We start from the raw sequence: 9,691 nt of genomic DNA, 5'->3' as shown, positions 1-9,691 counted from the left end.
TCGAAAATAACATAATCAATTAATGTTTTGATTCAAAAATTTGAAGTTTGTTACTTGCTTGTTAAGAAAGATTCAAACTTTAAGTTCTAGAATCATATCTTGTGATTTCTTATGAATCAAGTCATTAATTGTGATTTTAAAAATCAAATCTTTTTCAAAACTAATTTTATCATATCTTTTCAAAAATATCTTCTTATCTTATCTTTTTCAAAAATATCTTTTCAAAATATCTTTTCTAACTTCCTAACTTCCTATCCTTTCAAAGTTTGTTTCAACTAACTAACTAACTTTTTGTTTGTTTCTTAACTTTTTCAAAACCACCTAACTAATTCTCCCTTTCTAATTTTCGAAAATATCTCCCCCTTTTTCAAAAATTTATTTTTAATTAACTAATTATTTTTATTTTTATTTTTGATTTCAAAAATTTTCGAAAAAAAAAAATACTAACAATTTTCAAAAACCATTTTCAAAAATCACTAACTCTTTTTCAAAATATTTTTCGAAAAAATTCTCTCTCTCCCATCTCATTCTATTTATTCATTCATATCCTAACATCTCATCTCACATCTCTTCCATCCGTACAGTTGTGTTTCTTCCATTATATTACATTCTTTGTCTCCCCCTCTTCTTCCACTCACACAGGAATCCCTATACTGTGGTATAAAGGATCTCCATTATTATTATTATTTTTCTGTGCCTTCTTCTTTGTCATATGAGCAGGAGCAAGGATAAGAACATTCTTGTGGAAGCAGATCCAGAACCTGAAAGGACTCTGAAGAGAAAATTAAGAGAAGCTAAAATACAACAATCCAGAGATAACTTTTCAGAAATTTTCGAACAGACAGAGGAGATGGCAGCCGAAAATAATAATAATGTAAGGAAGATGCTTGGTGACTTCACTGCACCTAATTCCAATTTCTGCCATTGGAGCAAACAACTTTGAGCTGAAACCTCAGTTAGTTTCTCTGATGCAGCAGAACTGCAAGTTTCATGGACTTCCATCTGAAGATCCTTTTCAGTTCTTAACTGAATTCTTGCAGATATGTGATACTGTTAAGACTAATGGAGTAGATCCTGAAGTCTACAGGCTCATGCTTTTCCCTTTTGCTGTAAGAGATAGAGCTAGATTATGGTTGGATTCTCAACCCAAAGACAGCCTGAACTCTTGGGATAAGCTGGTCACGGCTTTCTTAACCAAGTAGTTTCCTCCTCAAAAGCTGAGCAAGCTTAGAGCTGATGTTCAAACCTTCAGACAGAAAGAAGGTGAATCCCTCTATGAAGCTTGGGAAAGATACAAACAGTTGACCAAAAAGTGTCCTTCTGACATGCTTTCAAAATGGACCATCCTGGACATATTCTATGATGGTTTATCTGAGCTATCAAAGATGTCATTGGACACTTCTGCAGGTGGATCCATTCACCTAAAGAAAACGCCTGCAGAAGCTCAAGAACTCATTGACATGGTTGCTAATAACCAGTTCATGTACACTTCTGAAAGGAATCCTGTAAGTAATGGGACGCCTATGAAGAAGGGAGTTCTTGAAGTTGATACTCTGAATGCCATATTGGCTCAGAACAAAATATTGACTCAGCAAGTCAATATGATCTCTCAGAGTCTGCATGGAATGCAAGCTGCATCCAACAGTACTCAAGAGGCATCTTCTGAAGAAGAAGCCTATGATCCTGAGAACCCTGCAATAGCAGAGGTAAATTACTTAGGTGAACCTTATGGAAACACCTATAACTCAACATGGAGAAATCATCCAAATTTCTCATGGAAGGATCAAAAGCCCCAACAAGGCTTTAATAATGGTGGAAGAAACAGGTTTAACAATAATAAACCTTTTCCATCATCAACTCAGCAACAGACAGAGAACTCTGAAGAAAATGCTTCTAATTTAGCAAATCTAGTCTCTGATCTATCTAAAGCCACTGTAAGTTTCATGAATGAAACAAGGTCTTCCATTAGAAATTTGGAAGCACAAGTGGACCAGCTGAGTAAAAGGATCACTGAAATCCCTCCTAGTACTCTCCCAAGCAATACAGAAGAGAACCCAAAAGGAGAGTGCAAGGCCATTGACATAAGCGCCATGGCCGAACCTGTGAGGAGAGGAGAGGACGTGAATCCCAAGGAGGAAGACCTCCTGGGACGTCCAGTGGTCAATAAGGAGCTTCCCTCTGAGGAACCAAAGGAATCTGAGACTCATCTAGAGACCATAGAGATTCCATTGAACCTCCTTATGTCCTTCATGAGCTCTGATGAGTATTCCTCTTCTGAAGAGAATGAGGATGTTACTGAAGAGCAAACTGCCAAGTTTCTTGGTGCAATCATGAAGTTGAATGCCAAATTGTTTGGCATTGATACTTCGGAAGTTGAACCTCCCTTGTTCATCAATGAACTAAGTGATCTGGATCAACTGACATTGCCTCAGAAGAGACAGGATCCTGGAAAGTTCATAATCCCTTGTACCATAGGCACCATGATCTTTAAGGCTCTGTGTGACCTTGGTTCAGGGATAAACCTCATGCCCCTCTTTGTAATAGAGAAACTGGGAATCTATGGGGTGCAAGCTGCTAAAATCTCACTAGAGATGGCAGACAGCTCAAGAAAACAGGCATATGGACAAGTAGAAGATGTATTAGTAAAGGTTGAGGGCCTTTACATACCTACTGATTTCATTGTCCTGGATACTGGAAAGGAAGAGGATAAATCCATCATCCTAGGAAGACCTTTCCTGGCCACAGCAAGAGCTGTGATTGATGTTGACAGAGGTGAAATAGTCCTTCAATGGAATGAGAACTCCCTTGTATTCAAAACTCAAGGATCTCCCTCTGCAACCATGGAGAGGAAGCTTGAAAAGCTTCTCTCAAAGCAGAGTCAACCAGAGCCCCCACAGTCAAACTCTAAGTTTGGTGTTGGGAGGCCACAACCAAACTCTAAGTTTGGTGTTGAACTCCCATATCCAAACTCTAAGTTTGGTGTTGGAGAGTCTCAACAAAGCTCTGTACATCTGTGAGGCTCCATGAGAGCTCACTGTCAAGCTATTGACATTAAAGAAGCGCTTGTTGGGAGGCAACCCAATGTTTATCTAATTCTTATTTTTATTGTTTTTCATGTTTTCTTAGGTTCATGATCATGTGGAGTCACAAAATAAATATAAAAATTGAAAACGGAATCAAAAACAGCAGAAGAAAAATCACACCCTGGAGGAGCATCTGTCTGGCGTTCAGCGCCAGAACAGAGCATGGTTCTGGCGCTGAACGCCCAAAATTGGCAGCTTCTGGGCGCTGAACGCCAGAACAGGCATGGTTCTGGCGTTCAGCGCCAGAAATGGCACACAGATGGGCGTTGAACGCCCAAAATGGCCACCAACCTGGCGCTGAACGCCCAGAGTTGGGTACAAGGGCATTTTTACATGCCTAATGGGTGCAGGGATGTAAATCCTTGAACACCTCAGGATCTGTGGACCCCACAGGATCCACTCAGGATCTTTGGACCCCACAGGATCCATTCAGGATCTGTGGACCCCACAGGATCCCCAACTACCTCGACTCACTTCTTCTCACCACTCTCTTTCACACAACCCCATAAACACTCTTCCCTAAAAAACCCCTCACCAATCACCTCAATCTCTCTTCCCCACTAAACCTTCACCACTCACATCCACCCACTCTTCCCAATAAACCTACCTCATAAACTCCACCTACCTTCAAAATTCAAAACAAATTTCCCACCCAAACCACCCATATGGCCGAAACAATACCCCACCTCCCTTCCCTATATAAAGACCTCCATTCTTCATCAAATTCACACAACACAACCCCTCTATACCCTTCTTGGCCGAAACCACATCTCCCTCTCCCTCTCCATATTTCTTCTTCTTCTTTCTCTATTCTTTTGTTTATTGCTCGAGGGCGAGCAATATTCTAAGTTTGGTGTGGTAAAAGCATAGCTTTTTTGTTTTTCCATTACCATTGATGGCATCAAAGACCGGAGAATCCTCTAGAAAAGGGAAAGGGAAGATAAAAGCTTCCACATCCGAGTCATGGGAGATGGAAAGGTTCATCTCCAAAGCCCATCAAGACCACTTCTATGATGTTGTGGCCAAGAAAAAGGTGATCCCTGAGGTCCCTTTTAAACTCAAAAGAAATGAGTATCCAAAGATCCGACATGAAATTCAAAGAAGAGGTTGGGAAGTTCTAACAAATCCCATCCAACAAGTCGGCATGCTAATGGTTCAAGAGTTCTATGCCAATGCATGGATCACCAAGAACCATGATCAAAGTAAGACCCCGGATCCAAAGAACTATTTTACAATGGTTCGGGGGAAATACTTAGATTTTAGTCCGAAAATGTGAGGTTGGCGTTCAACTTGCCATACATGGAAGAGAACGCACGCCCCTACACAAGGAGAGTCATCTTTGATCAAAGGTTGGACCAAGTCCTTATGGACATATGTGTAGAAGGAGCTCAATGGAAGATTGACTCCAAAGGCAAGCCGGTTCAACTAAGAAGATTGGACCTCAAGCCTATAGCTAGAGGATGGTTGGAGTTTATTCAATGCTCAATCATTCCCACTAGCAACCGGTCTGAAGTTACTATAGACCGGGCCATCATGATCCATAGCATCATGATTGGAGAAGAGGTGGAAGTTCATGAGATTATACCTCAAGAACTCTACAAGGTGGCTGACAAGTCCTCCACCATGGCAAGGTTAGCCTTCCCTCACCTCATTTGCCACCTATGCAATTCGGCTGGGATTGACATAGAGGGAGATATCCTCATCAAAGAGGACAAGCCCATCACTAAGAAAAAGATGGAGCAAGCAAGAGAGCCCAGTCATGAAGCTCAAGAGGCGCAAGAAGCTCACTTCCATGAGATCCCTGAGAAGCCTCAAATGCACTTTCCTCCACAAAATTATTGGGAGCAAATCAACACCTCCCTAGGAGAATTGAGTTCCAATATGGGACAACTAAGGGTGGAACATCAAGAGCACTCCATCATGTTGCATGAAATAAGAGAAGATCAAAAGGCAATAAGGGAGGAGCAACAAAGACAAGGAAGAGACATAGAAGAGCTCAAGGACATCATTGGTTCCTCAAGAAGGAAACGCCACCATCACTAAGGTGGATTCATTCCTTGTTCTTGTTTTCTCTGTTTTTCGTTTTCTATATTATGTGCTTATCAATGTTTGTGCCTTTATTACATGATCATTAGTAGTTGGTAACTTTGTCTTAAAGATATGAATGTCCTATGAATCCATCACCTCTCTTAAATGAAAAATGTTTTAATTCAAAAGAACAAGAAGTACATAAGTTTCGAATTTATCCTTGAACTTAGTTTAATTATATTGATGTGGTGACAATGCTTCTTGTTTTCTGAATGTATGCTTGAACAGTGCATATGTCTTTTGAAGTTGTTGTTTAAGAATGTTAAATATGTTGGCTCTTGAAAGAATGATGACTAGGAGACATGTTATTTGATAATCTGAAAAATCATAAAAATGATTCTTGAAGCAAGAAAAAGCAGCAAAGAACAAAGCTTGCAGAAAAAAAAATAGAAAAAAAAAATAGGCGAAAAAAAAAATATAGAAAGAAAAAGAAAAAGCAAGCAGAAAAAGCCAATAACCCTTAAAACCAAAAGGCAAGGGCAAATAAAAAGGATCCCAAGGCTTTGAGCATCAGTGGATAGGAGGGCCTAAAGGAATAAAATCCTGGTCTAAGCGGCTAAACCAAGCTGTCCCTAACCATGTGCTTGTGGCGTGTAGGTGTCAAGTGAAAACTTGAGACTGAGCGGTTAAAGTCAAGGTCCAAAGCAAAAACAAAGAGTGTGCTTAAGAACCCTGGACAGCTCTAATTGGGGACTTTAGCAAAGCTGAGTCACAATCTGAAAAGGTTCACCCAATTATGTGTCTGTGGCATTTATGTATCCGGTGGTAATACTGGAAAACAAAGTGCTTAGGGCCACGGCCAAGACTCATAAAGAAGCTGTGTTCAAGAATCATCATACTGAACTAGGAGAATCAATAACACTATCTGAACTCTGAGTTCCTATAGATGCCAATCATTCTAACCTCAATGGATAAAGTGAGATGCCAAAACTATTCAAGAGGCAAAAAGCTATAAGTCCCGCTCATTTGATTGAAGCTCTGTTTCATTGATAGTTTGGAATTTGTAGTATATTCTCTTCTTTTTATCCTATTTGATTTTCAGTTGCTTGGGGACAAGCAACAATTTAAGTTTGGTGTTGTGATGAGCGGATAATTTATACGCTTTTTGGCATTGTTTTTAGTATGTTTTTAGTAGGATTTAGTTACTTTTAGGGGTGTTTTCATTAGTTTTTATGTTAAATTCACATTTCTGGACTTTACTATGAGTTTGTGTGTTTTTCTGTGATTTCAGGTATTTTCTTGCTGAAATTGAGGGACTTGAGCAGAAATCAGATTCGGAGGTTGAAAAAGGACTGCTGATGCTGTTGGATTCTGACCTCCCTGCACTCAAAGTGGATTTTCTGGAGCTACAGAACTCGAAATGGCGCGCTTCCAATTGCGTTGGAAAGTAGACATCCAGGTCTTTCCAGAAATATATAATAGTTCATACTTTGGCCAAGAATTGACGACGTAAACTGGCGTTCAACGCCAGCCTTCTGCCCAAATCTGGCGTCTAGCGCCAGAAAAGGATCCAAAACCAGAGTTAAACGCCCAAACTGGCACAGAAACTGGCGTTCAACTCCACAAATGGCCTCTGCACGTGCAACACTTAGGCTCAGCCCAAACACACACCAAGTGGGCCCAGGAAGTGGATTTATGCATCAATTACTTACTCATGTAAACCCTAGTAGCTAGTTTATTATAAATAGGACCTTTTACTAGTCTTTTTGAGAATCTTTGGTCTTAGTTTTAATCCATTGTTCATCTTAGGAGACTATTGATCTCGTTTAGGGGGCTGGCCATCTCGGCCATGCCTGGACCTTCACTTATGTATTTTCATACGGTAGAGTTTCTACACTCCATAGATTAAGGTGTGGAGCTCTGCTGTTCCTCAAAGATTAATGCAAAGTACTACTGTTTTCTATTCAATTCTTCTTATTTCTCTTCTAAGATATCCATTCGCACCCAAGAACGTGATGAAGGTGATGATTATGTGTGACGCTCATCATCCTTCTCCCTTATGAACGCGTGCCTGACAAACACTTCTGTTCTACATGAATTAAGCTAGAATGAGTATCTCTTAGATCTCCTAACCAGAATCTTCGTGGCGTAAGCTAGAATGATGGCGGCATTCAAGAGAATCCGGAAGGTCTAAACCTTGTCTGTGGTATTCTGAGTAGGATTCAATGATTGAATGATTGTGACGAGCTTCAAACTCGCGAGTGCTGGGCGTTAGTGACAGACGCAAAAGGAGGGTGAATCCTATTCCAGCATGATCGGAAATCGACAGATGAATAGCCGTGCCGTGACAGGGTGCGTGAGCATATTATAAACTGAGAGGAGGGGATGTAGCCACTGACAACAGTGATGCCCTTGCATACAGCCAGCCATGGAAAGGAGTAAGACTGATTGGATGAAGATAGCAGGAAAGCAGAGGTTCAGAGGAACGAAAAGCATCTCCATTCACTTATCTGAAATTCCTACCATTGAATTACATAAGTATCTCTATTCCTATCTTATTATATAGTATTCGAAAACTCCATGATTATTTTATATCCGCCTGACTGAGATTTACAAGGTGACCATAGCTTGCTTCATACCAACAATCTCCGTGGGATTCGACCCTTACTCACGTAAGGTATTACTTGGACGACCCAGTGCACTTGCTGGTTAGTTGTATCGAAGTTGTGACCATTATGAATTAAGATCAAAGCACCAAGCTTTGGAGCCATTACCAGGGATTGTTCGAGCCTGGACATCACAATTTCGTGCACCAGTCACAACAGTAAAGAATGAGCATGGAGTGTTCCTAACAACTAGAGTGCAGAATTCATGGAGGGTTTGCATTGACTATAGTCGCCTCAAACAAGCTACTCGCAAGGATCATTACCCCTTGCCATTTATTGATCAGATGCCTGATCGCTCATCAGGTAAATCTCATTATTGCTTTTTAGATGGTTATACAGGCTACTTTCAAATTCATATAGCTCCTGAAGATCAGGAGAAGACTACTTTTATATGTCCCTTTGGAACGTAAGCATATAAGAGGATGCCTTTTGGTTTATGTAATGCACCAGCTACTTTCCAAAGATGCATGATAAGTATCTTCTCAGATCTTATTGAGAACTGTATGGAAGTATTTATGGATGATTTTAGCGTTTATGGTGATTCCTTTAACCTTTGCTTGGATAATTTAGCTAGAGTATTAGATAGGTGTGTTAGTTTAAACCTTGTATTAAATTTTGAAAAGTGTCATTTTATAGTAAAACAAGGGATTGTTCTAGGACATGTCGTGTCTAATACTGGTATTTCTGTAGATCCAGCAAAGGTAGATGTCATTTCTAGTTTACCTTACCCCTCTTCCGTGAGGGAAGTCCATTCATTCCTTGGCCATGCAGGTTTCTACAGGAGATTCATTAAGGACTTCAGTAAGGTAGCATTGCCCTTATCCAGACTGCTGCAGAAAGATATTGAGTTCGAGTTCAGTGAGGATTGCATGTAAGCATTTGATAAGCTGAAGATCGCCCTGACTCAAGCTTCGATTGTGATGCCTCCAACCATGCAGTGGGAGCGGCGCTGGCTCAGCGCGAAGGTAAGGATCCCTTCGTAATTGCTTATGCGTCTAAGACCTTAGATGCTGCTAAGTCTAATTACATTACTACTGAAAAAGAGCTTCTGGCTATTATTTTTGCTCTGGATAAATTTCGTGCCTATTTACTTGGCACTAAGGTGGTAGTGTACTCAGACCATGCAGCTCTAAAATATTTATTAGCTAAAAAAGAGTCCAAACTAAGGTTGATACGTTGGATACTGCTGCTGCTGCAAGAATTTGATTTAGAAATTAAGGATAGGAGTGGTAACCAGAATTTAATGGCAGACCACTTGAGTCACCTTGAGCACATTAAAGATGACTCCACTCCTATAAATGATGCTTTTCAATTTGATAGCTTGCATGTAGTATCTGAAGTAGTTCCTTGGTATGCACCTGTAACTAATTATCTAGTTAGCCATACTTTCCCTCCCAATTTCACTAAGCATCAGAGAGACAAGCTGAAAAGCGAGTCCAAATATTATATATGGTATGACCCATATTTATGGAGGTGTGGTGCTGAACAGGTAATTAGAAGGTGTGTGCCTCAATCAGAATTCCAGTCCATTTTAGAGGCCAACCACTCTTCTGAGAGTGGAGGACATTTTGGCCCTCAAAGAACAGCTAGAAAAATTTTAGACTGTGGATTCTGGTGGCCTACTCTTTTTAAAGATGCTGCTGCCTTTTGTAAATCTTGTCCCCCATGCCAAAGGTTTGGTAATATATCCAAGAAGGATGAGATGCCTCAACAGATTATGCTTTTCTATGAAATTTTTTATGTTTGGACATTGACATCATGGGTCCATTCCCAAACTCTGGTGGTTATCTTTATATACTGTTAGCTGTAGATTATATTTCTAAATAGGTGGAAGTAATTCCTACCTGTACTGATGATGCTAACACTGTTGTTTCCTTTGTTAGAAACCATATTATTTGTCACTTTGGATCATCA

The 9,691-nt window shown here is 40.2% G+C and overlaps 1 non-coding gene across 1 annotated transcript; it reads right to left on the bottom strand.

Annotated features, from left to right (window-relative positions):
* Positions 1 to 1,223: 1,223 nt before the first annotated feature.
* LOC112767642 (small nucleolar RNA R71) lies at positions 1,224 to 1,331 on the bottom strand. Its single transcript, XR_003185083.1, has one exon. It is a non-coding gene; the product is annotated as a small nucleolar RNA R71 (small nucleolar RNA).
* Positions 1,332 to 9,691: the final 8,360 nt, after the last annotated feature.

Source organism: Arachis hypogaea, chromosome 17 (assembly GCF_003086295.3).
Source record: "Arachis hypogaea cultivar Tifrunner chromosome 17, arahy.Tifrunner.gnm2.J5K5, whole genome shotgun sequence".
Classification (NCBI taxonomy): Eukaryota; Viridiplantae; Streptophyta; class Magnoliopsida; order Fabales; family Fabaceae; genus Arachis; species Arachis hypogaea.
This window is presented reverse-complemented; position numbering and strand designations above follow the sequence as displayed.